General features: G+C 57.5%; 1 protein-coding gene and 1 long non-coding RNA gene across 10 annotated transcripts in view; one reads left to right on the forward strand and one right to left on the reverse strand.

Annotated features, from left to right (window-relative positions):
- Positions 1-25575, forward strand: part of ADGRB2 (adhesion G protein-coupled receptor B2) — a 59517-nt gene that overhangs the window by 2381 nt on the left and 31561 nt on the right. The window contains exon 1 of one of the 9 annotated variants that reach the window (XM_036098652.2): positions 20624-20787. The exons of the other annotated variants lie outside the window; for them this stretch is intronic. The gene's annotated coding sequence lies outside the window, so the exon portion shown is untranslated. Of the gene's footprint in view, positions 1-20623; positions 20788-25575 lie in introns of those variants that run through there. 9 annotated transcript variants of the gene reach the window in all.
- On the reverse strand, positions 15472-20229 carry LOC118539888 (uncharacterized). Its single transcript, XR_004919376.2, has 3 exons — positions 20133-20229; positions 18937-18996; positions 15472-16277 (listed from the first exon to the last, which is right to left on the reverse strand). It is a non-coding gene; the product is annotated as an uncharacterized LOC118539888 (long non-coding RNA).

A 25575-nucleotide genomic window follows, 5' to 3' on the forward strand; every position in this document is an offset into this window, starting at 1 on the left:
GGCCTCACCCAGGCAGAGGGAGAGAAATGAGACTCTCTCTAAAGAAATGGGCCTGGAGGTTAATCTCTCCCGACTGAAAGCTGAGCATGGGCTCCTTTCCCTCTCCTACCTGTGCCTGGGAGCTTCCCGTGGAACACCTACAGAGCCAAGAAGACCCAAGCACCTCGCCCGTGGTCTGTGACATAGGTCGTCACACACTGAAACCCCAGACCACAAGGATCTGGCCATGAGGACACGCAAACACAGAGAGTCACAAGTACAAACATAAAATTCCACTCACGGTCACACCCAGACCTGGCCGTCCACGCGCAGTCTTGCCACACACGCAATCACACACCCATGGGCACAGGTGCGGTGATGCTCACACACACGTGCACTCCCACGTGCCCCTACACCTGTTACTCTCTGAGATGAGCCCAGCGCCAAGCCTGAGGGCCCAGAGGGGCGTCCTGCGACAGGTCCCCCCCACACCAGCCTGGCCAGATGGTGGAGGCTGCCAGGCCCCAGGAGAGCTCTCTGTCACCGCTAACCCACCAGCTGACAGGCGGGTGCACTGAGGCCTGGCTCTGCCAAAGGGGGGCAGTGGTGAGAATAAGGAGGTAATGAAGCTCATCAACACCCTCTACACCCCACACCCCACACCCGGACAAGGCCTGCCCCAGGGCCTTTCACTGTTGAGCAGGGAGGAGCTATTGAGCGGGGACACACAGACACAGAGATGCACGGATTCATACAGAGCCACCCCACACACACTTGGGCTTCCACAGGACACGAAAGGACCCGGATGCAGGCAGACACCCCCTCCCCCTCTAGTCCCTGAGGGGGGTACAGCCACCCCCTCCCGAGGCATGGGCAATTCGCCAAAGCCAGCGCTGACTTTGCGGAAAGCCTGGCCTGGCCCCTAACCCCCCTCTGCCTCTTCCCATCGGATGAATGCAAACAGGAAACAGATCTGTGGGCCCCCAAAGCCAAAACATCCGCTGTAGGCCTGTCCTTCTGTCAGTGAATCAGGCCTTCTGTTTGACTTTTAGTCATTCAATTTTTGTTTTTCATTCATTCATTTGTTCACTCATTCATTCAACCAGTAAGGACATTAAACAAACCATTCTATCCGATCCAGTGAGCTGGCTGTCCGGGCATCTGGCAGCCTGGCCTGGGGAGGGTGGAGCTGGGGAAGGAAATAAGCGGGGAGGCTGGGCTCGGAGGGATGATGGGGAGGAGTGGAAGGGATGTCCTATCCCCTACTTCTTCCTCAGTCTCTCAAAGTGAAAGAAAAGGTGCTTCTTCTGCAGCTGGAGGGGAAAAAGCCAAATCCCAGAATAATATAGACAATAATAGGGAATGCTTACAAGCCCTTACTTACTCTGTGCCAGGCGCCGCACTAAGTGCTTTACGAGAATTAAGTCAGTTCTTCCTAACAACTGCATGAGGCAGGTACTATTATTAACCCCACTTGGGGGCACAGGGAGGTTAAGTAACTCGCCCAAGATCAAACAGCTTATCAGAGCCACCCCAAATGTTTAAAAAACCTAGGGCAAGAATTCAACAGGAGACCCCTAGACCTCCACCCATCCCTCTCCTCTTCATCCGGGGGCCTCCAGGCAGCAGTGTGAGGGGCTTCGTATGCAGACCTGTGGGCCTGCAGACCTTGAAATTCATCATTCCATGCAGAAGAGGGCCGTCTGAAGTAGAGGGCCCAGGGCAGGGGCGTCCGTTGTCCAGGTCTGGGAGTATTGGGGCTGGTAAGTGGCAGATCCAGGAGACCATCCCAGGAACTCTCTCTAGATCAGCTCTTAACTAGATGGTGGCGGCTGAGGATGCCAGGGGGCTGACGGGGCGGGGCGGGGGGGTGGCGCAGAACTAGCCGAGTTTTACGTCCCCACTCCTACTCTCAGTTCTGCTCTTACCAAATTCAGGCCATTTCCACCAAGGGGACTGCTCTGTGCCCAGCTCCATGTGGGAGCCCAGGGCTCTCAATCTTATTGCCCCTCCATCCTCATTCCCACTGACATCCCCACCCCTCCTGCACTGGTATTAGGGAAGAAATGGAGGCTCCTGGGATTGAATGGGGACCAGCAATATCAGTGCATCCAGCTCCCTGCCTCTGTTTCCCTGGCCCCCAAATTACCGCTCTATCTCCTGAGGCTTTTTCACACAATTACTCAGGCTAGGAATTTCGATCTCTGGTGCCAGCCAGACCCTTGTTATGCAAATATAGGCAAATGAGATGCAAACAGAGCAGTCCCAGATTAACAGAGAAATCCCCAGCAGCTGGAGGAGTCACCATAAAGTCAGCTCACTGGAGCGCGCTTCCCCAACCCCCTCCTTTTCCAGTCTCCGTCCACCTGGATCTGTCTGGCCCCTCCCTGTCCTTGCCACCACTCTTCAGCCCCACTCAGGAGCTATCTGCTCTGACACAGGGAGGGTCAAGGGGGGGCGAGGGGGGACAGCAAGGCCCAGGCCCTCTCCCAACCTCTGGCTTGAGATCTCTGCCCTCCCTCCATTTTTAAGAGATCCAGGCAGGGGTGGAGGATAGGGGTAAGGGTGGTGAGTGGGGGTGGGGGGAGAGGGAGAACTCTGTCTTCCCCCTGTGGAAGGGCAAATTCTCACACTCACACACACATACACACACACACACGCACGCAGAGTTGATGTGAGAGTCACCCCTAAGATGCACACACATATACACTCATTCAGACACAAGCCTCACACATACCACCTTACAAATAGGGCCAAGGTCCGCCCTCCCCTTTTTCCCCCAACACACTGTAAATTAAACCACAGACATCAACAGCCTGCAGTGGGAGGGTAGGCTGTGTCCCCCATTCCTGGGGCCTGGAAGTTAGAAGGTCCTGCCGGTAGGACCCCAGGTCTCTGTGGAGACAGAAGGGAGTAGAAGATCCTACTCAGGGCATGACCTGTGGAAGGAAGCTGGGGGCGTGTGGGAGGAACCTGGCGTGGGTAGTGCCCACTGGCACCCCCGGCGGGGCTGAGGCTGGTGTCTCTGTCTTCAGGCACCGCCCAAGGGAGCCGGGCCCGCTGGCTGGCTGGCTGGCCCAACCAGCCCAGACCCAACTTCTAAAAATAAGAGTCAAGAATCTAAGCTCCTGGTTGGTTCTGCAGGAGCCTGTTGCCTTGGCAACCCCTTCTCAGAGGCCTCCCTCCCGGCTGCCCCGTTTGGCTGCTGGTCCCTGTGCCAGTCCCCTACGCTGGCCCCTCCGCCAGCCCTCTGTCCGCCCTCCTGGGGGGCAGGAGCAGCCGGAGGACCTGGGGGCGCCAGTGGCATGAGTGTGAGACCTGTCTGGGGCTGTGTCGGAGGCTGTCTGATGGTGGGTGTGTGACTGTGTGTGTGACAGGCCTGTGTCGAGCAGCCTGCGACAGGCGGTCTCTGTGTACATCTCCGCCTGTGACTTGACTCTCAGAGTCCCCGTGGGTGACTGTGCTCTCTCTTTGTGTATCCAGGTCCATGTGTGTGACAGCATGGATTAGGTCCCGAGGGAAATTCTAGCGGTGGCCTTTTATGTCTGCTCCTGCCCATCCCCCCTCCGCCGACTCCCCGTGGGCTTTCCCTTAACCCTGCTCACCCCCACTCTCTGGGGGCGCAGGCTGGGAGTGCAGGAGCACAGGGGCGCGCAGGTGAGCCAGAGGTCAGGTGTGGTGACCCCGCCAAGGTCAGCCTCTTCCAGGGTCAGCAGCTAAAGATCAAATAAGGCCCAAATCCGCCCCTTTGAGGGCTATGGGGGGTAAAGTCACTCCTGAAACTGTGTGATCTGAATTTCTGAGTGTGTGCATGTGTGTGCGTGTGCCCTAGTCACTGTCAGAGGCAGAGCCTGCCCTCCCCCACCTGGCTTCCCCTCTCCAATTAATCACCAAGTCCTGTCAGATCTCCTCATCATCACTGCTCCAGCTTGCTCCTCCTCTCTTCCTCTCTGCCACCACGCACAGCCCAGGCCAAACCCCTCCCTCACCCAGACACTTCAACAGCCTCGTCTCAGCGCTCCCCACCTTCCCAGTCAAGGTTGAGCCTCGCCCTCCCTCCCGTGCCCCCATCCCCTCCTCCATTTGGCAGCCACTAAAACACAACTTGGATCCTATGATACCCACTGCTTGGGACCATGGATTGGCTTTGTTCTCAGGGCAAAGCACCAGCTCCTCAGCCTGGTCTTCTAGGCCTTCCCCAGTCTGGTCTCTGCTCACTGCCTGGGTTTACCTGCGCCCCCTTCACCCAGCCACATACGCGACTAAGAGTTTCCAGAAGAGATCAGGATCTCTCTTGCCTCTGTGCCTTTGCACGTGGTTTCCTAGACTGGAACCAGTCCTCCTTCCTTTGGATAAGTCATTCTGAGAGTCAGCATGGGCATCACCTCTACCAGGAAGCCTTCCCTGACCGGGGTTAGGAACCTCTATGTTCCTATGACATCCTCCCCGCCCCTGCACTCCTGCCCCCACATTGCATGTATTTTTGACTTCTCCCCACAAATTTGGAGGAGATTTAGAAGAAACAGAAAAGTACTGATTGAAACAAAAAAATTACCCACAATCCTCTCAGATTAACTCATTTCTTTAAATGAATTAAGTATTTTTTTATAAAATTAAGAGCATCCTATATGTATATCTTTGTTTAACTTATCATTATATAGTGAGCATTTTCCTAGGTTATTAAAAATTCTTCAAGAACATGACTTTTAATGGTTGTGTAATATTTTTATATGTGGATATATCATAATTTATTTAACCAACCCTCCACTGCTAGACATTTATGTTGGTTGTGATTTTTCACAGTTATAAATAAGGCAATAAGTATCCCTATGCATGGTTCTTTTTTTAATATTTGGTTATTTCTTGGATCAAGTTCCTAAAAGTTGATTAACAGGACCAAGATGTCTGTTTTGGCTTTTTTTAAGATTTTATTTATTTATTTGACAGACAGAGAGACAGGGAGAGAGAGAATACAAGCAGGGGGAGTGGGAGAGGGAGAAGCAGGCTTCCCACCAAACAGAGAGCCCGATGTGGGGCTCGATCCCAGGACCCTAGGATCACGACCCGAGCTGAAGACAGACGCTTAACGACTGAGCCACCCAGGTGCCCGAAGAGGTCTGTTTTTAAACAGCGTGGCCTGATGGCCTTCCAGAAAAGTTGTTCTAGGGGGAGGTTGGCTGGTTCATTTGGTAGAGCATGTGACTCTTGATCTCAGGGTTGTGAGTTTGAGCCCCACATTAGGCATGGAGCCTACTTAAAAAAAATGTAAGAAAAGTTGTTCTAATTTACTCCTCCATCAGCAGAGTCTAAGAGTGCCCCAGATTTCAGTTCACATCAACACTGGTGCTGTCTTTAAACACACACACACACACACACACACACAACTGTATTAATTTCAGTAGGTAAAACCGCATCGTATTGTTGTTTTAATTTGCATGTCTTTGATTACTGGTGAGGATAAACCTTTTGTATTTTCTCTTTTGTGTCATGCACAGAACACACTGAGCTATAATTATATTTTTACATCCTGCCTCTCCCTCACCAACCTCAGCTCTTGAGGGCAGAGCCTGTTTGGGTCCAATTCTCTGTCTCAGGAGCAGGGACAGAGGAAGCATTGCCAGAGTGCTAGATGGATTGAATCGAAGACCCTGTCTTCAGCCTGAGCTTTGACATTGGGCAGACCTGGGGTCAAGCTTAGCTCTGAGACGTGAACTCAGGAGAATCACTTTGCTTGTGTGGGTCTCAGTTTCCTTATACGTTAAGTGGGTTTGAGTGAGGATTAAGCACAACAAAGAGTGTGAAGAGATGTGTAAAGGGTTGTGAGCAATGGCTGTTGTTTGAGGTCTGCTCATGGATGTTGGCTTTGCTGAGGGAGGAAGGAATGAATGTTCAGGAAGAGTCAACTCCCCACTCCCAGAGATGAGATGGTACCCAGATGCCTGGTGGTCCAGAGGTGGGCAGGGAGCTCAGAGCGAAGGGTCTGGGCAAGACTGGGATGGGCCATGATAGCAGACAGGCCTAAGTTCAAGTTGGACTGAGACAAGGGGGTTTGTGCCCTTATATAATTCTGAGAAGGGAACTGCTGGCTTTGTTTACATCTGGCAGATGCCCACTAAAAAGAGAGGGAGAGTACCTTTGCCCTGGTGGGACAGCATCTCTTCCTGAGATTGGCCCTCTGCCACAGGGAGCGTCTTGGAGACAAACCCTAGCTGGGGGTGCCCTCACCCACTCTGGCTCAGGACATGTTCCAAGACAGACACGCATAATTTCTCTGCACATTACAAGCCTAATGATACTGTCACTCAGAGTCTGGAAATGAGGAGAAATCGGCTTTTTCTTGGTAATTAACGTGAGTGATGGGCCTTGAGATGGAGCGGCAGCCCCCCAAGTGAGAACCAAGCTCTCAGGAAAGTCAGCTAGGTCATCCCCCTGCCTCCAGGAAGGTCTGCATTCCATCCCTGGCCTCTGCTGGGTCTCCTTTAGAGGGCCCCCCCTGCCCCGCCCCTTCCCCACTGCTCATTCCTTTAGAGATCACTTTAGGGGCTGAGTGCTGATGGTCAGTAGGTTCCTCCTTGAGTCTGCCCCTAGGCCTTCATGTTGCAGTTCAATTTACTGTGCCATTGCGCTCATGAGAGCTGCCTTTATTTTGGAGGTTATCCTTAGCTTAGTAGGGGTTTCCTTTACCTCATTTGTTGAAAGCAGAGGTGAAAACAGCTGGATAAGAATGGGTTGAAGGGAGGTACTCCAAGCTTTGGGAGGATGTTCAGGAAGAAAACCTGGAGGGATGTGATCAGGGCTTGGTTCCAATGAACAGGGGGCTGAAAGCTGACTCAGCTTTCCAAGTGCAGCATCGACCAGATTCATGAATATTTCTCTGGGTCTCTGCCTCAGTTTCCCCACTATCTCAGAGGAAAATTTTTTATCTCATCCCTTCCTCTTCTCTGTTCATTTGTTTTCTGTGCTGGATGAAGGAGACACAGAGTAAATCAGCTCCAGGCCCTCCCTGTGAGCAGCTCCGAGCCCGGTGGGACAGGCAGATGCCGAGACCAACAGCTTTAATGCAGAGTGAGCAGTGCCACAGAAGGAGGTTTTGACAAAGGGAGCCCGGAGGAGAGAAGAATTGGTGCTTCCTGGAGGAATCTGGGAGGCAGAGGAGGGGGGCCTGGAAGGATGCATTTGGTAACAAAGAAGGGGTGTTGGGACAGCAATCCAGGCAGAGGGAACAGCAGAGTCAAAGGCTGGGAGGTGGGAAAGAGGCTGGCACAATCAGGAAACGGGGGTCTAGTTCCGAGGACCCCAGGTGGCTGTGGGGGTGAAAAGGGAGGGAGGCTGGGAGGTCCACAGGGGCCGGATGGTAAAAGGCAGTGAATAGTGAGGTGGGGTGCTTGAACTTATCCTGAGAGCCCTGGGGAGCCATTGAGGGTTTAAGCAAATGAGGAATCTGATTTGCTTTTTTCCTTAGGGTGATCACTTTGGGGGCAAATACAGACGGGGATGAGGGGGATGAGGGGCAGGACTGGCAGCGACAGCTGTAGTCTCTGTGGTCCTGGATAAGGAAAGTGGGTTCCAGTGATGTGAAGACGGGAGACTCGAGGGGACCCCATGGCGGCTGTTGGTGGGATGGGTGGTTGCTGGTGGCCCAAGGTCGGGACCCAGCATGAGTCTCAGCATAGTGTCCTCCTCCTCCCCTGAGCCCCCAGGGGCTCCCAGGCCTCCAGGAGCATGCTTCATGGGCTGTAATGGCATTCCCTGGCTGGCCTTACCCACCTCTACAGCCTCAGCCCTCCCACCCCCCCGCGTGAGCCTGTGTTCTCCTCTAACTGCTTTCTCCATTGGTCCTGAGCTCATATGACCCACTCAAGCTTCCAAGCCTTTAGCCCGTGAATTCCCGTCCCTCATTCCTCCCCACCTCCTCAATGAAGGTGGCCCCGTTTGCCCCAGCTCCTCTCTCCCTACTATCCACCCTTCCTCCCCCTCCTCTCTACCCTTCTCTTAGCAAAGGCCTGGGCAGACCCTGTCATCAACATAAACAGGGCTTAAAGATCCTTAAAGGAGAACTGCAGACTTTGGCCCAGGTCTGGGGTGGAGAGCCGGCAGCTCCCGACCTCCAGGGGCTCCAGTAGGACCAGGCCGGATGGACAGTCTTGTTTGCACCGATCTTGCCTCAGCCAGTGGAACTGTCGTTATTGCTCCAAATTAGGCACCAATTTGCCCGTGTAATTGTTTGCTAATTGGCATGAAATCCTAATGTAATTAGTTGGGCCCCTTATCGGGGAGCCTGGGGAGCCAGAGGCGGTGGGGGGCCGCTGGAGCAGGGAGGGTCTAGGAGGCTAGGGAAATGTTCTGAGAGAGGAGGCCCTGAGTTGCCATCAGGGCTGAGATAAGGAATGATAGCAATGGCAGAATCTCACAGCTCAAAGGGCCTTTGGAGAGCCCGCGGTTGCTGCCTGCCTATCTCACAGATGGGGATACTGAGGACAGGTCAGGAGGGGAAAGCCCTGGGAGCTGGCGGCAGAGCGGGACCAGATATCCACATCACCTGTCTATAATGACCACAGCTATGGCCTGGCTGTGGGTCAGGGTGGCATAGCCCATGGCTGTCTGGCCTCGGTTTCCAAAAGGAAAGGGGGGTCCCTCTGAGAGGGAGGCTGGAAAGTGGGTGAGGCTGTGGATACCAGTCCAGCTTTTGTAGGAAATGCAATGGGTAGAGGCCTAGGAAGGATGTCACATGGTTAAAGTCAGAGGAGCAATGGGGGCAGACAAGAGGCTGTGGCCTCTTCCTGGTGTTGAGAGGGAAGATGGGCGTGGCTAGAAATCCCAATTTTTTTCCGCCACTAGCACATACCCCCAAGCCCTGCCCAGACTTTTTGCCTCTCTTCCATCTCTCGGAAAAGTGTCTGGCAAAGGTGCCGAACCAGCTCATACCAGTTTATGAGAGCCCATTGTTAAATGGTTTGGAATTTGCCAGCCAGTTGACTTCACATTAGTTGTTTAAATTGACCATCATGGGAGGATTTACACCATGGAAAGTGGCAAATGCTACAGATCAAGGCTATGCCTCCCCAGTCCCTCCCCAGAGCCAGTGGTTCAACAGTTAAAACACACCAATGAAACTATCTGAAATGTGATGAACGAGCCTCAGAAATTCTGATCCTGGTAGGGCCTGAAGGTCCTGCTAAGGGGTTGTCCCTTCAAATCCCAACATAGGCGGAAATGGAGGCTCAGAGGCCACCTAGGAAGTCTATGGCCCTCCAGACTCTCAGTCCAGGCTCCCCTGCTCCCCGGGACTGAGTCCTGCTGAGGGAGCTGCTGAGTTACCTGAGGATTCATCCTTAGGTGAGAGGAAAGAAGCTGTAAAGGTGGACAGGTTGGCTCTGATGGCCAGGACGGCGGCAGAGGGAGCCCAGGGGACTTTCTTGTGGAAAGGGGCTCCTGTCAACACCCTCGCCTGTTTCCTTGGCTCTCTCCCATGCAGCAGGATAGACTGGCAAGTGAGGAGAGACTGTGGCCCCAGGGGGATGGGGAGGAGGGGAAGCTAGTACCAGGATCATTCTGGGGGGGGGGTGCCATTTTGGTCACTTGGTCCCCATCCCTGCTACCCATCCCCAGCAGCCATTCTCCCTGAAATGGATTCTCACACCGTGGGCTGCTCCCCGTTCTCCTCCCTGCCTGCCATCTATCCTTAATCTCTCCTGCGGCAGCCGTGCCGGGGCTTCCATTCTCCCTCGTCTCTATCTTTACCCACATCTCTCCTGTTTCCTGGGCCCTGTCCCTGGATGTCCTGAAGGCACCTCAATGCAGCATGTCCAAAATAGAAATCATCGACTTCCCGTAAGTCTTTCCCCATGTGAGTGAATGGCGCACTCCTCCTCAAGACCTTTGCACTTACAACTGCCCCTGTATGGACTGCTCTTCCTCTACATATCCCTCACCTCCTTCAGGCCTCTGCTCAGATGGTACCTTCTCAGAGACACCTTTCCTGACCACCTCGCCTAGAATTGCCCCCTGTTCTCCTCTAACACCCCTGCCTCCTTATCCGATGCTATTTTCCTTCTTTGCACTTATCAACACTAACATTCCATGTATTTATGCTTTTGTGTCTGCCTCCCCTCCCCCACTAGAAGGTGAACTCCACATAAGCTCAGCAGTTAAGTGGTCAGGTTCTAGAAATTTCTTGAGGTCCTAGATTGTATCCATTTCACCCCTTCTGTCCCGGACAGCTCTATGCCCAACGTGGGGCTTGAACTCATTGCCCAGAGATCAAGAGTCACATGCTTCACCGACTGAGCCAGCCAGGCGGCCCAGTGCCAGACACTTCTAGTAAGCTCTCAATAAATATTTGTGGAATGAATAAATGAATGATTGAAAGAATGAATGAGCCTCTCACCATTCCTCTTCTCCAGTCCTGGATTCCTCAAATCCACCTTCCAGTTGCCCAGCTGTTTCTCCTTTAACAAAGTTGACTATGATTCTTTCCTATCCAGAACGCTCCATAGAACTCTGTTGCTTTCAGAATAAAACCTACTTCTGGTTTAGCTTACAAGGCCCACGGTGATGTGTTTCCAGTCTCACCTCCAGCTTCCTGTGTCCTCCCCCCAAACATAAACACACATGTGCGTGCGCAGACACAGCCGTGAAGAGAGCCTGGATATACTATTTCTGCCTCTGTGTGGTGCTCTTTCAGCCCTTGGGTGGTCCTCTACATTCTCTAACTCATTTATTTCTTTTTTTTTAATTTAGTTAATAGTGTTTTGGGAGCAGCCCCTTGGTGCCAGGCCCCTTGCTGAGCCTTACTGGGAGGAGTCAGCCCCTACCCCTTCTCAAAATGCTCCCAATCCTGCAGAGAAGGAGAACCTGAAACCATCATCCCAACCCTAGTTCCTAATTTGTTGTCCTCTGGGCATCCTGACAGCGCCTGCCTGTTCCAGCCAGGATCCTGGCGGAACCTCCCATGAGAAGGCAGCCCCTGGCTCTTGCCTGCCTCCAGCTGTGGGATGGCACCCTATGGGAATGACTGGGAACAACTAACTGGATTTGGGGTCTTTGTGCCTGCGCCTCCCCCCCAGCTTCTGAGAGGTATGATGCTGGGTGAGCCAGCCCCGTCAGGGCCCAACCCAGAGCCCAGGACTCAGGCTGCCCCTTTTCCCTAGGACTTCTGAGCTTCCGCCCTCTTCACCCCCCACAGGGTCCAAAACCCGGGGGGGGGGGGGGGGAGTTTGTTCCAGTGAGTGCAAGATGTGCCCACGAACTTGCCTGTGTCTCTGGATGTGTGTGTGTGGGGGGGGGCCACGCGGACGCGTGCCTTCCTGGCTCTGCACCAGTGGGCCTGACCCCTGAGCCGGTGTCGGCGGCCTGGCCCACACTCCTGTGTGTGTTGAGTGTGCCCGGGAATGTGCCCCGGTGTGTCTGAGTTAGGGTCCGTGTGTGCCAGTGCCTGTTAGACGGCGCGGCCCGGGGGCCCCCGGCGGTCCTTCCCGGTCTCTAGCTTGAGTCTCCAGTGCCGCCACACGGCGGCAGCGATCTCTCAGCGGCGCAGGCCGGTCGCCCGCAACGGAGGAGCTGCCCGCAGGCCCTCGGAGGAGGGAGAGCGTGAACCGGGCGCCGCTCCGCCCCTCGGGCTAACGGCCCGTCCTCTCCGGCCGCTGCCTCCCGAGAGCCCATTGAGCGCCCGCGGGTCGGCGAGCTGGGCCGCTGCGGGGGGAGGGGGGCGGGCGAAGGGGGGGGCGCCCTCGCTACCCCCCTGCCCTCCTCCCCGCTCCCGGGCTCCGCGACCCCTGCCCCGCGGCCGGCCGCCGCACACCCGCGCAGACACCCGCTCTCGGCGGCGCCAGCGCTGGGAGACACCCGGTGGCACAGACCCCCCGGCACGCGGACGCACGGACACACTCGCAGCCTCACGCAGGGGCGGGGACGCGGGCACGCTCGGACGGACACGCGTTCCTCCGGACAGACGCCCACACGGACTCACAGGGGCAAACGCGCGTCCACACGCGGGCACGGACACGCGGACACACCCTCACAGCCCTGCGGACGTCCACTCCGTGACACACACCCGAGTGCCCAGACGCGCGGCCACGCTCGCAGCCACACGCAGGTCCTGGAGCGCGGACACACACGCGCGCACACACACACGGTGGTGCAGACTCGTCCTAAAAATACACACTCGCAGATGCAGCGCCGGCCCGCAAGCACGCACAGCCACGCCGCTGTGGACGTTCGCACCGAGCCGGAGACCCCCCGGCCGCTCAGGCGCCCCGACACTCGCACTCGCAGCCCACGCGGGGGCTCGCACGCGCCTTTCAGAGGCACACTCACAAAGCACGCTCACCCAGACACACGCCACACACGCAGGCGCGCCTGGGCCGACACACCAGCGCCGCACACACAATCGCACAACGCAGACGCACTTGGGCCCCGGCCGCCTTTGAAATTCAAATCCGCGCTCCCTTCCTCAGCTCGGCGACCCCGCGGCCCCGCACCTCGCCGCCGCCCTGCTGGCTCCAGCCTCACGACGGCCGCCCGCCCGGAGCGGAAATTAAAATTCATTTCAAGGGAGACCAGCGCAGGGCCCTTTGTGAGAGAGGAGGGGTGCGGGGCGCCCTCGGAGAAAGAGCCCCTGCGCTTCCTGCCATGCGACCTTGACCCGTGGCCGGCAGTTTCTGGGTTCCTTTACCACCCCCCCCAACCCCTCTCTCCCCGCAAGGCAAGTGCAGAGCTGGCCAAGGTGGCTGGGAGTGGAGAGCATGGCCCCAGATCTCAGTCTTGGGGGAGGAGGAGGCTTCCCGGGAGGCGTTCGCTTAAAAAGTGCCCGAAGACAAGAATAACAGTGTCATCCATACAGATCTGCAGACGTACAGTACACACCAATCCACACCCCTCATCTAGGCACATAGAGAGGGCACCCAGGGTCACAGCCACCCATAGTCACACACCAAATAGTATTATCATCCACAGTGCCTACCCCCCCCCCCCCCCACGGGAAGGCCTGCCACAGCGCCCAGTACATTCAGGGAGACACACCGCGGGGCTGGCCTGGACACCTTTCAAACACTGACACACAGAGATCAGTCACACACAGACCTGAAAATGCCCTATGCCTTGACTCAGAACCCCCCCCCCAAAAGGCACAGACACAGGCCTGAAAACACTTCCCCCCCACATACACACACACACAGGCTCAGGCATGGAATACAAAGAAATACCACATACTGGTTGCACACAAACACCAACAACACTAAACCCAGCCCTGTCAACACACCCCACATTCACCTAGACACCGAGCGGATACACAAACCCCGGCATCACATGCCTGGATGCGTTATATGCCATACACATACACAAACAGAAAAACTATGCATGAAACACCACACACCCTGCGTACAAAGACAAAGACCCACAAACACACACAGAGCAGAGATCCCAGAGCCAGGCCCAGGCTTCTGACGTACAAGGCCTAGGCAGACACATACAAAACCTGCGCACAGGCACACCATACACACACACACACACAGGCTCTGTCCCCACGCATTGACGCACACAGCCACCCACACGTGTTCCCGAGCGCAGCCCCGCTCACTCCCACTCTGACATGCAGAACGCCGGCTGGCGATGCACCCCGGGGCCTCTCCCCTCCAACCACAACGCTCAGAGCCTTCTCCCCCACCCCCCTGCCCCATCCACAGCCCTGGCCCCCACGCCTGGGACCCCCCAGAGAGCAGAGTTGTGTCAGGTTTGGCATTGAGATCGAAGGCCCACCCTCTCACCCAGTGGTGACTGCTTTGCTGCCAGCCTGAGGTGATGAATGTTCTAGCAAAGGGGACGTCCTCCTGGGTTGTGTCAGCAAGGAGTGTGGCTGTGCCCGCCAGGGAGGTGTGTACCTGCCAGTGGTCCTGTGAGATGTCCTTCCCAGCACCCTCAGCAACTCTGGTTGCCTCCCCCAAATCCGGGAGTCCTGCTTCAGCCTTTCCTTACAGGGGAGAGGCCCTGGGAGTCAGACCCCTTCAGATCTCTCATCCTGAGGGAGCTGGTTCTCTCTGGAAGATCAGCTGTAATCCTGAAGTAAATTGTTTTCCACAGCCTGCGCTTGGTCTGTCCTGGGGGGGGGGGAGGGAGTGACAGGGGGGACAAGGGAGAGGCAAAACTAAGGCAGGGCCTTTCTGAATGACGGGGGGTTGGGTTCTCTCTCTGCCTCCCTCTAAGCCATGTTCCTCATCTGGGAAATGGGGGTGACCATACCGGTGTCAGGGTTTGTTGTGACAATAAGTTAAAAGTAGCTGGCACGGCGTCAGGCCCACAGAGGGGCTCAACAGGACGAGCTGGTCCCTCTAGACCTCTGGGTCGCCCCTGCCCTTGCCTGTTACGCTCAGCGTGTCCTGCTTGGCACAAGCCCTGTCCAGCTGGATCCAGGTGGCACAGAGCCCGGGGGAGAGAACATGGGGCATCCCTGCTGGTGGGAGCACACTGGCCCCCCACTGCCGGTGTGCCCCATGCCTGCCAAGTGTCCCAGACCCTCCTTGAGGGATTCCCCTTCCCTTTCCACCTGGGCAGGAAGCCGGGAGCAGCTCCTCTCAGGCACCTCTCCACCCTCTGCCTGTCCACCAGCCTGGGGGTGTGGGTACAGGGGATCGTGCTGTCATTTCTGGGTGTCCAGAGTGCTTGCCAGGGCTCCTTGTCCTTCAGGCCTGCAGCAGGGGAGTGTGGAATTAGGCCTTAAGGAGAATTTACCAAGGAGGAAAGCCTAGGCTGCCTCCTGGCAACCTGGAGGGGTCGTGTCTAATCACAGCCTGGAGCAGGAGGTGACAGGATTCATAGATGAGCCAGACAGGTCCCCACTGGGCCAGAGAAATGGAGGGGGGTGTGTGTCCTGGGGTTTGTGTGTGGTTATTTATACACCTGCGTTTGCCAGGCACATGTATGTCTGTGGGCCGGTGACTGTGTAAGTGTGTGGATATGGGTTCATCGGTACATGCATCGACATGTGTGTGTGTGTCTGTTTACACAGACAGGGAAGACAGAAAAGGAAGAGAATAAGGAGTGGAGGTGCTGCAGAGAAGTGGATTCGGACTCAGTTTCTCTGCAGGGATCACACACTCACACTGTCCTGGTCATTCCGGTGGCTTCCTTCACAGCAGTGATCTCATTAGATAAGAACTCCTCTCTCCGTGGGTGGGATGGAGGGGGCGCTGGGAAGGCCTCAAGGTCAGAGCCCCATTCTGAGTCATCTCCATGTCCCCAGAACCTGGAACAGCTGCAGCCCTCAGTAAGTCCCAAAAGGGGGCCGCATTCCTGCCGATGACGCCTCCCTGGGTCTGGTGCTGTGTGAGGCCTTCATCTTTTATCGTCTCTTGTGACTCCCATCAGCTCTGCTAGGTTGGGATCATTATTTCCATCTTACAGAAGAGAAAACCGAGGCTCGGAGAGCATATGTGACCTGTCCAAGGTCACACAACCAGTGAGAGACAGAGGCAGAAGTCCTTTCATATTCTTCACATGGGAAACTGCGAAACACTGTTTTATTGGACAAACATGGGTCGAGGATGACAGACTGGAACCTCTGTGAGGGCAGGGTCTTTACTTGCCCTTTGACCATTCGTGCCCTTGACAAAAACCTACCATATACCTGGCATAATGCTGTGTGCCAGGGGATCCAACTGTGAATGGATGGACAAGGTCCCTGCCTTTACAGAACTCATAGTCCAGCAGGGGAAACAGATGACATGTGTAAATAGACAACATATTTTCAAATAATGTTGCTGTGACGGAAATGCAAGGCCATGGTTTGGAGCGATTGGGGGTGGGTGGGAAGGGCTGCTTTAGAAGTGTAATCCCGGAGGCCTCCTAGAGGAGGTGATATTGGAACTGAGACCTTCCGGGTGAACTGGGGCAAGGGCAGGGGGAAGAAGGATTTGGACTTTTTCAAGAAGACCCGTGTTCCTCCAATATTGTGTAGGGATGGGGTGAAGGTGGGGTAGTGGAGATGGCTCTGGGGAGGCTGGAAAGGGCCAGATCATGTGGAGCTTGGAAGGTCATGGTGCTCAGTGCAGCAGGAAGATACTGGAGGGTTTAAGAAGAGGTGCTCTGATTTACATGTTAAAAAGAGGGCTCAGTGGCCTCCAGGAGAACGGATTGGGGCTGGGAGGTAGAAGTGGGAGCGTGGAGATTAAAGAAGGGAGGTCCAGGCACCAGATCTTGGTGGATTGGATTTCCATGTTGGCAGTGGGGATGTGAAGAGTGAAGAGATTTGGGATATTCTGGGAGGTAGAAGCAACGGAACTTGCTGATGGCCTGGATCCCAGTGCCTAGAACACAGTAAACAATAAATATTTGTTGAATGGGTGAGCAAAGGCACCTTCTAGGTGGCAGGCTCTTGCACGCACCCTCTGGTGTAAGGAGTGTGTGAGGATCACCCAGGACTCTAAAGATCTTCTCTGTCCCCTGCCCTGGGGGCCAGAGAATGCAGGCACTGCCCAGAGGGCTGCAAACCAGATGTTAAACTTCTGGGAGGATCTGGCTAGAAAGCAACTAATCCTCCCTCCTCTCCTTGATCTACAGCACCAAGAAAATGACAAACACCCAGCCTGGGCTGCCCCAGGCTCCTAACCCATTTGGCATCTGCAGCAGGAAGGATGGAAGTTAGACATGCAGGACTCCCCACAGGCAGAGAGGGCCAGTCCACCTTTTCCAGGATACCCCTCCAGGATCCATGACATCTACAACAGTAAGGTATTTGTCACATGAGCTCCGGGACAGACCCTGATAGAAGACTATCACATGGATTTGGGTGTCTTTGGAAACATGTTATGAGCTTCTGATGGGTATCTGGGGTGGGGTTGGGGGATTAAAAGGGGACCTTGGTACTCAGAGCTCTGGGCTGCCATGGGTGCCTGGCTGAGTGTCAGTGGAGGGTAGGGGCTGAGGGAGGGACACTCCCGGGTCCCACGGGCTGGAAGGAAACCTGACCAGGCTCTGGGCCAAATAAATCATTGGGAAGAGAAGAAGAACATTTTCTCATCTGTTTAAAGGGCAATGAAGCATGGCAATGGCTGGCCCAGTGGGAGGCAGGGCTGAAGCCAGGGCAGTGAGGTCAGGGTTGCGCCCCTCGGACCCACTATCCCCTCCTGAGCTGCCCTGTTGAGGGCTGTGCTGTCTCCGGAATGGACCACCGGTGGTTGTCGTTGCTAACAAAATACGAATTAACTGGTACTAAAACAATGATTTAAACAGGCATCTTTCGGGCGCCTGGGTGGCTCAGTTGGTTAAGCGACTGCCTTCGGCTCAGGTCATGATCCTGGAGTCACAGGATCGAGTCCCGCATCGGGCTCCCTGCTCGGCAGGGAGTCTGCTTCTCCCTCTGACCCTCCTCCCTCTCATGCTCTCTGTCTCTCATTCTCTCTCTCTCAAATAAATAAATAAAATCTTTAAAAAAAATAAAAAAATAAACAGGCATCTTTCAGGAGCACAGCTCTTGCTGCTCCATATCCCTTATGTCACTGGAGGCCGGGTGAGATCATTTATACCATTTCACAGATAAGGAAACAGAGGCTCTGAAAGCTGGAGGGATTATCTCAAGATCACCTCGGGAGGCAATGTGAGAGCATGGTAGAGAGCCTGACTTCTAGTTGCCCTTGGGGGATGGGTCCCCCACCTCCCATCAGAGGTTCTAGAGGGAGCCCCAAATGGGGCTAAAGGGCTGGGGGTCATTGTCCTTTGCCCAGTCTTTGTGTTTCAGCGGAGGGGTGGGCAGGAGGTATCCCTTTCTTCTGCCTAAACCTTCCGTGCTCAGGCTCTGACTGGGGCCCCTTCCCTTGCCCAGTCTCTGCCCTAGGCTCCCTAGAGGCCCCTCCTGGGGCTTAGACTTGTTCTTCCCACCCCCGCCTGGGCTGTCAGAGAAGTAATTTCTCTTCAACCAGCTGGATTTGAATATGGAAACGATCTGTAATTACTCCAAGTCCTCCCGGGCGGCATTATCACCAGAGTGAGTCTGGAAGGGCAGGGGCTCCTGGGAAAGGAGGTGGGGAAGCCCTGATGCGGGGAGGCACCTCCGGGAGAGCCTTCCAGAGGTTGGCCCTAATCTAGCCTGCTGCTGCACAAGCCCTGGGTGGTCTGTTCTCTCTACCCAGCTCCCGCAGCCCTTGCTGCCTTGCTGACCTCGCCACCCTGCCCCGTGAGCCCCCAGGTATGGTGTACCATCTCTGTCAGTCCCTCACTCTGTCTGACCACCTGTCTTTCCCAGGGCATACATTTTTGTGGCTGAAAGAATGGGGTTGAGAAGTCAGAGGGCTACCAAGGAACACAGAAACAGACAAAAGGCTGCTGTCTCTCCAGAGCCAGCCCCTCCCGTTACCCCTGCACCCAGCTGGATCCTGGGGGGAGAGGGAGGGCCTCAGGGATCCAGCTGCATTACATCTGCAAGAGACCTGCCTGGGTTTCTCTGTGCTCTGGGTCTCTAGTATGCTAATTCAATGAATATTCATAAAGAGGGAGGCAGGCTCCCTGTGGGAGTGGAAGGGGCTGGAGCTCTGGAGTACAGGGTCCTGGAAGCTTCTGAGGACCTGTCCTTACATCCTTGTGCGTACCTCATATCCTGACCACTCTCCCCACCTTTGCCCACCTCATTAAGGCCGAAGTCCAGCACCCCCCACTGCCCTTCGCAATGCCCAAGTAAGGAGGCCTGGGATCTCCCACTGCCCTTGGGGTGGCTCTTGACACACTCTGTAGATGGCAAGGCCTGCCTTGGCTTTCACAGTAGCGGCTGAGCCTCCAAACCCAGAGACCCGGGTATGTTTGAGAGTGCCCAGCAAGAACCCAGGAGCCCTGCCTGCCAGTGCCAGGCTTAAGGCACAGGCCTCCTTGGGCTCCCGCTGGGAAAGGAAAGGTGCCAGCCCTCCTCCCTGTCTCATACAGCCTCATAAATTCCCTTAAGGTGACAGGTGAGATTCCTTCATCGCCCCTTATTACCTCCTTCCATTAAAGTCGATAATCTCTCACAATCACTCACAACAAATGTCACGGAGACTGCTGGAGGGGGGGAGAGAGAGACAGAGGGAGTGAACAGGGGGCTTTCTCTCTGCCTCTTCCTGGTACTGCCCCCAGGGGGACGTGGAGTGTTCTCGTCCTGCCCTGGTCTCCAGGGTGACACAACTCAAGGGGCTTCAGTGGAGAGGTGGGGCTGGGATTGGGTGGACTGGAGCTTCCTTGCTTCCCAGGCTTAGCCCTCTCCTGGCCAGGGAACCTTCAAAAAGTAGGGTTCCTGAAACCATCCCAACCCTCACTGCAAAGCTGCCCCCTGCTGGCTCCTCCTCTGACCAGAGCCATCTGATTAACCTACTTGTCTTTGGCCGAAGTGGTGCGTCCCTGGTCGGCCCACCTTCCTGGTGGCAATATGTCCCAGGCCACAAAACCACCGGACCAGGGCCCTGAGCCATAGGCATCTCCCTGGGAAACCACCTTCACCATGTGGGCTCTGGCCCCACCCAACTGCACAGTGCCAGGCTGGGGAGGGGGCAGGTCCGTACATTCCGTCTGCTTCTACGCAAACAGATGCAACATGGGGGCGCCCCTGGCACAGGAAAAGGCACTTGTGGGAATAGACAGGCACTCAGGAAAACATGTAACACACTGCACACGTGTAGCATCCCCGTGCCTAGGGACATGCAACATTGCAGTTTACACTAGAGTATGCACCAAGCATACCACACTGCAGTGTACATATGTGGCTCCTACATACAGGTGACCCAGAGCATTCAGCACGTATGTGGCGCTTGTAAGCTTGGACACACATAGCATCTCTACCCATAGGAAGAGCCAACATACCTTCCAGACCTGAGCACGTTAACACACTGTGTATGTGTGTAGCAATTGCATGCACACAGCCAGGCAGCATTGCAGTGCGCACATAGGGCACCTGTGTGCATAAGCATATGCAAAGTTCAGCGCACAGGAGTGGCACCTGCATGCACAGGGATTTGCAATTTGCAATGCACACGGGGGAGGGTGGGGCAAATGTTTCAGGCCCCCCCCCCGCCCCCACCCCCACCCCGGGCCCCGGAGACCCTGGCTGCGCGAGCTGCCTCCGGCCTGGGGTATCGCTGGAGGGGCGTCGCGGATCGCCGCATCCTGCGGTCCAGGAGGCCGCGGGCGGGGCGGGGGCTTACCCGGGGCTTCTCCCGCGCCGGCGCCTGGGGCCCAGGGCGGGGAGGAGGAGTGTGCGCTTGGCTCGGCTGGCGCTGCTCCCCCTTTAACAGGAGGCGGCGCGCGTCGCCCCCGGCCCCCGCCCCTTCTCCCGCGGCTCCTCGCGCCCGGCCTGGCGCGCGCCCCCTCCCGGGCCCAGCCCGCGCAGGCGCCGCGTCCCGCCTCGGCCGTCAGTCGGCCCGGCGCGCGCTGCGGGCAGCGGCCGGAGCGGCGGGAGCGGCGGGAGGAACCGGGTTTGGCGGCGGCAGTGGCGGCGGCGGCGCTCGGAGACCGAGGATGCGGCGCCGGCTTTTGGAGCCCGGGGCTGCGGCCGCCGCCCGCGAATAGGAGGCGGCGCGCGGCGCGGGCGCTGCTCGGGGCGGGGGAGCGGGGGGGGGCGGCGCGGCGAGGAGGCGGTGGCAGGAGCCCGCGCCCGGCCCGGCGCCCGCCCGCCCCGCGCTGCTCCGCGGCGCCTTTTCTGCACCCGCCGCTCCGCGGAGCGGGAGCCTCGGCCCCTCCGCGCCGCTGCCGCGAGCTGCCCCGCGTCCGGCCAGGCCCCCGCCTTAGGGATGGCAAACTTGCGCCCCGTGGCTGCCTCCGCCAGCGCCGGCCCCCGCTCCTGCTGCTGACGGCGCCCAGGTGAGTGCTCGGTCCCAGACCTCGACACGGCCCCGCACCGAGCCCTCCCGGCGCGGTCCCGAGTTTCCGCACCGGCCCGGACTCGGGGCGCTCCCCTAGCCCATCTCTGTTGAATCCTCCCCCTCCCGAACTGAGTTCTTTCTGCATCTACCCACTCCCATCTCTTTGGGAACTTCCAAGCCTGGGGCCGAGGCCCCTTTCATCTCTGGTGAGTCCCTTTCCCACCCCCTTCCCCTTCCCCATTTCTGCTAAAGCCCTCCCCCACAATCCTGACCCAGACCTTACCCTCATTGCTGTCTCGAGTCTCTTCCTATCTTAGCCTGGATCCTGGCAGTGCGCCCCCCACCTTGATTAGAGCCCCTTTCTCCAACCTGCAGCTCGACTGTGTATTTCCCCTTAATCGCCCCTCCTCGTCTGGATGCCGGACCCTGCTCCTCCCCTCCACTTCATCTCTGCCCAGAGTCCTTCCTATGCCCGTCCATGTCTGCCCATAGTTACTGCCTTTCCCCGCGCCAGTACCCCGACCATGCTTCCCTTCTTATTTCTGTCCCGATGCCTCCTCCCCCATATCTGCCTGGAGTCTCTCTATCCCTCGCCAATCTCTGCTGCAAGTCTCCTCCCCCTCAGCCTGGACTTGGGGCCGTGTCCCCCATGTCTGCTCCGAGCCCCCTCCTCTCCGGCCGGGATCTCGACTGGCCCTGCATCCCTGGCTCCCGTGTCCATCTTTGGTCGGAGTCTGTCCATCCCCCATCCTTCTCTTCCCACCCCTGGGGCATAGAGCCGGGCACCAAACGCACCCTCCCGCAGCCCCGGGGGCTGGCATGATGGGGCGGGGGCGGGGAGGAGGGGGTTGGAGGTTGTGAAGTTGGCGGCCACTCCCGCAGTCAGCTCGGTCCGAGGGAAGTCCTCTGCGCCGCGGACGGTGCAGAGCGGGCGAAGAAGGGTCTGGTGCCCGCGGGGGGAGGGGCTCCCGGGCCAGAGACACTGCCCGCCTGCCCGCCTCGCCAGCTGCCGGCCGGGCCCCTGGGCGTCCTCTGGCGCCCCCTGCCCGCAGCCCCGGACCCGCCGCCCCTTTTCCTCCCGCGGGTAACCCCAGGTTTCCGCAGCCGGAGCAGCAGCGGTGGCTGCGGGACTGGCGCTGGGAAGTCCCTGGGGAAGAGGAGGTTGGCGGGCGAGGCCGGATGCCCCCTCCTGCTAGCCGTGCGGGAACAGTTCTGGTTGTCAGACCCTATGCTCTGGGGGCAGGGTGGGGTGGGGTGGGGTGGAGGGCTCATCCCAGCAGGGATTCAGGAGCCCTTTGAGCTATCAGGGACAGACCAGCAGGATTGGCCCCTGGATTTGAGATGGTCTGGATGGGCTTGTTTGGGCTTGGGCAGGTGTCCCCAGGGAGCCTCTGTCTACCCCATGGCAGTCCCCACTAGGTGGTGGGTGGGGGCGAAGGTGGGCTCAGTCTGGTTTGGGCATGGCATAGGCGGGGGAGTCCACCTGGCCCTGGGACAGCGCAGGCACCTGGGGAGTGTCCCCCTTGCTGCCATAGGGGTCAATGTGGACTCTGGATGGGGTATGCCCTGATGGTGGTGGTGGGAGGCTTGAGGGAGGGTCTTCCCTGGACTGAGACTGACAGATTTCCCCCCTCGTCTTCCCTTCTCTGCTCCCCTCTTGGGCTCCCCCTCTCCCCCATCACTCTTCAGAAAGGGAGAGGTCTAGCCTGGGGTGGTTGTGTATGTGGTAGGCATTTCTGTAACTCAAAATGAGGTCTCAGATGGTCTCTGCACTCTTCTCTCCCTCCCAACGCCCAGGTAATGGAGCTGAGTAAGTAGTTAGTAACTCAGCTTTTGGCCAGATGACCTGGGTTCAAAAGCTGTGTGACCTAGGCAGGCTACATAACCTTTCTGAGCTTCATTTGGCCCTCTATAATATGGGTCAGTGATAAATGCTTCATATAGTTGCTGGGAGAATGAAATTAGATTGTACAGAGTGTCTGGCACCTAGTAATGCTCAACAATGATTGGTTTATTGGGCTGTCTTCAACGCCAAGGTCAGGCCCCTCTCCACACTACTCCTATTCCCAGAGGAGAAGTGCAGAACAGGTTCTAGTGACTTCACTCTAACCCCCAGGATAATAAAGCCAGAAACCACCCAGCTCCCAGAGTGGGTCCAGGGAGCCTGTGACTGTCAGCCTCTCCCCTCCCTCACCCATCCTTCACCATCTGGGTGCTCTGGATCTGCTGGACTGCTCTGGGATCAGCTCTGGCCAGAGGGGCATCAGTGAAAGCCAGGCCAAGGTCTCTGAGGTCCTGGTTCAAGTAGGGGAGGTAGGATAAATGCAGGGAAGAAACCCAAGTCAAGGTCCCCAAAGGTAGGCTTGCCTGTTAGGGGGGCCCACGTGGGAAATCAGCACCAGAGGAGCACATGGTGCTCAGAGGAACCTCTTACCTCTCCCCAGGGGGTCAGACACCATCAGGAACTTTCCAGGACAGTTAGTGCTCCAGGTCACAGTTAGGGGGCGACCCGGCCTGAGGGCCCCAAGAGTTTGAAGAAACCTGGCTTTGCCGGGAGTGGCTTGGTGAAGGGCGGGTAAGGGGGAGAGAGGCGGCTCGAATCCGTGGCGTTCTGCTGCAGGAAGTCCTCTGGGCAGTGTGGCTGGGCCTGGGTCCCACCGGGGAGTGGCAGCCTCCCAGCCTCCAGTCTGCCCGGGCAGCCCTGACATTGGGGAACAAAAGCTTTCGGTTCCTGTAGCAACGGCGGCTCCAGCTGCTGCAAAGTTCCGGGGAGGCGGGCGGAGGGCGGCTGAGTCACCGCCCCCTACCCTCGCGGCCCCGCCCCCCGTCTCCCTCCCCCGCGGTGGGCGGGAGGGCCCCTCCCGGGACCGAAAGACCCCTGAGCTAGAGGAGGAGCGGCCTTCTTGGCCGGGTGGAGAAGGCGGGGCCGCACTCGGGGGAGCCCCCTCCCCTCGGTCCTGCCCACCAGCTCCAGAAGCTGGATGGAGGTGTGCGCCCTCCTGGGTACCAGAGCTCCCGGAGAGGGGTCCTTGAGGACCCTGCCACCCGGCCAGTGCATGGGCACGGGACCCGAAGGCTCCGAGTGGGGGGTCCCCGCCCGCGTGGCGGCCTGGGCTCGGCCCCGCAGCGAGCGCCCGGGAGGCGGAGGGTGAGTGACGGGCCGGCGAATTGGAGCTGCCAGGTGGATAAACGCGACCGCGGTGCGCACCGCCGCGCCCCTCCCCCCCGCCGCCCCTCCCCCGCCCGCGGCCGGGGCTCCCGGCGCTCCGCCACCCAGCGCCGCTGCTCCCAGCCCACAGGGCGCAAGGGGCTCGATCCCGGAGACCCAGCCCTTGCCCTGAGGTGCCCCCCGTCCCCGCTCTTGTCCCTGCCAGCTGCTGCGAAAGCCTCCGATTCCCTCACTGGGGCAGAAGGGGAAGCCCGAGGCCGGGCGGGCCTGTGGGGTCTCAGTGTGCTTGGGCAGAGGGTGGGATTCTCAGGTCTGCGGGCGGGCGGGCGGCAGGCATGCGGGGGAGGTAGCCCGAGGAGCGGGGGAGGTCCCGTCCCCCCCCCCCGCCCCCCCCCCCCCCCCCCCCGGCAGCTCACACATCTCAGCCCGCTGAGGTCCTGAGGGAGGAGGCCTTTTGATTATCCTCGCCATTAACCTCCTGACCTAGGAAGTTCTTCCTCAGAGCTGAGCTCCATACCTGTCCTCTCCAGCTCTTGGGCACGTTTGTGATCTTACTGGGCTTGGAGGTGGCAAAGCCATTTCCGTGGTTCAGCCCAAAGCGCCTTCCCAGAGATAGCGGTGGACCTCAGCAGGGAAGCAGGGAGAGTCTGTGAGGTTCCCAGGCGGAGGGGAGAAGGCGAAGGGACCGTGTGAGTGCTCTGCCTGGGCCAGGCTCTGTGCCGGGAACTCACTGGGAGGTTGAAAGAGAAGGTGGTCTCCATTCCACAGAGGGGGAAACTGAGGCTCAGGGAGGGGGGGATCATGGCTAATAGCCACCTGCGCAGCCTGTGAGGTAAGGATCCTTCCAGGTCCCCTCCCAGGAGAGGCTCTCTCTGACTTAGCTTGGAATTGTGCTGTTTGCCTTATTTTATGGGTGGAGAAGGATATTAAAATAAAGGGCCCCAGAGGTCTTATGTCACCACAGGAACCACGAGGGTCATACAGATGCAGGGTGAAATTCCAGAATTGGTGTGAAGCGGGTGTCTGAAGGAGACTGATTGGAGGAGGGGGCTTGGGCAGGGTTTAGAGGTGGCTCGGTTGTGCAGAAGCCAGGCTGTGTCTCTGAGCGTCTGGACCTAACACTTCTTGATGGGTTGGGGCTATGGAGGAGGGAGCAGCTGAGGACCAGGAGGTGGGATTGGGCGGGGGGTGGGGGGGGTCTGAGTCCCCAGCTTCAAGAACAAACAAAGGAAGGAGCAGCAAGTCAGATCCTGCCTGACACTTAGCTGGCATGTGCTAAGCCTCGAACAGCCAGCTACCTGTGTGTGTGTTCACACGAGAGAGTACATTTGCCTCTCTGTACAAGTGTACAAGTGGCTGGCTCTTTACACCTTGTACATGTGAGTGCCTGTACCCTGGTGTGCGTATGAATTCACGCATCTGTGGCTTCACTGATCTGTGTGCGTGTCTGTGTGCGTATGTGTCTGTTCACATGTAGAATGCCTGGGAACACCTGTCTTTTCATGTGTCTGTGCATACGTGCTTTTGTGTGCATGTCTGCACGGCACAGCAGTGTTCCAGCTTCTGTGTGTGTGTGTATGTGTGTGTGTGTGTGTGTGTGTAGATTCCACACCCTGC

Source organism: Halichoerus grypus, chromosome 5, assembly GCF_964656455.1.
Source record: "Halichoerus grypus chromosome 5, mHalGry1.hap1.1, whole genome shotgun sequence".
Classification (NCBI taxonomy): domain Eukaryota; kingdom Metazoa; phylum Chordata; class Mammalia; order Carnivora; family Phocidae; genus Halichoerus; species Halichoerus grypus.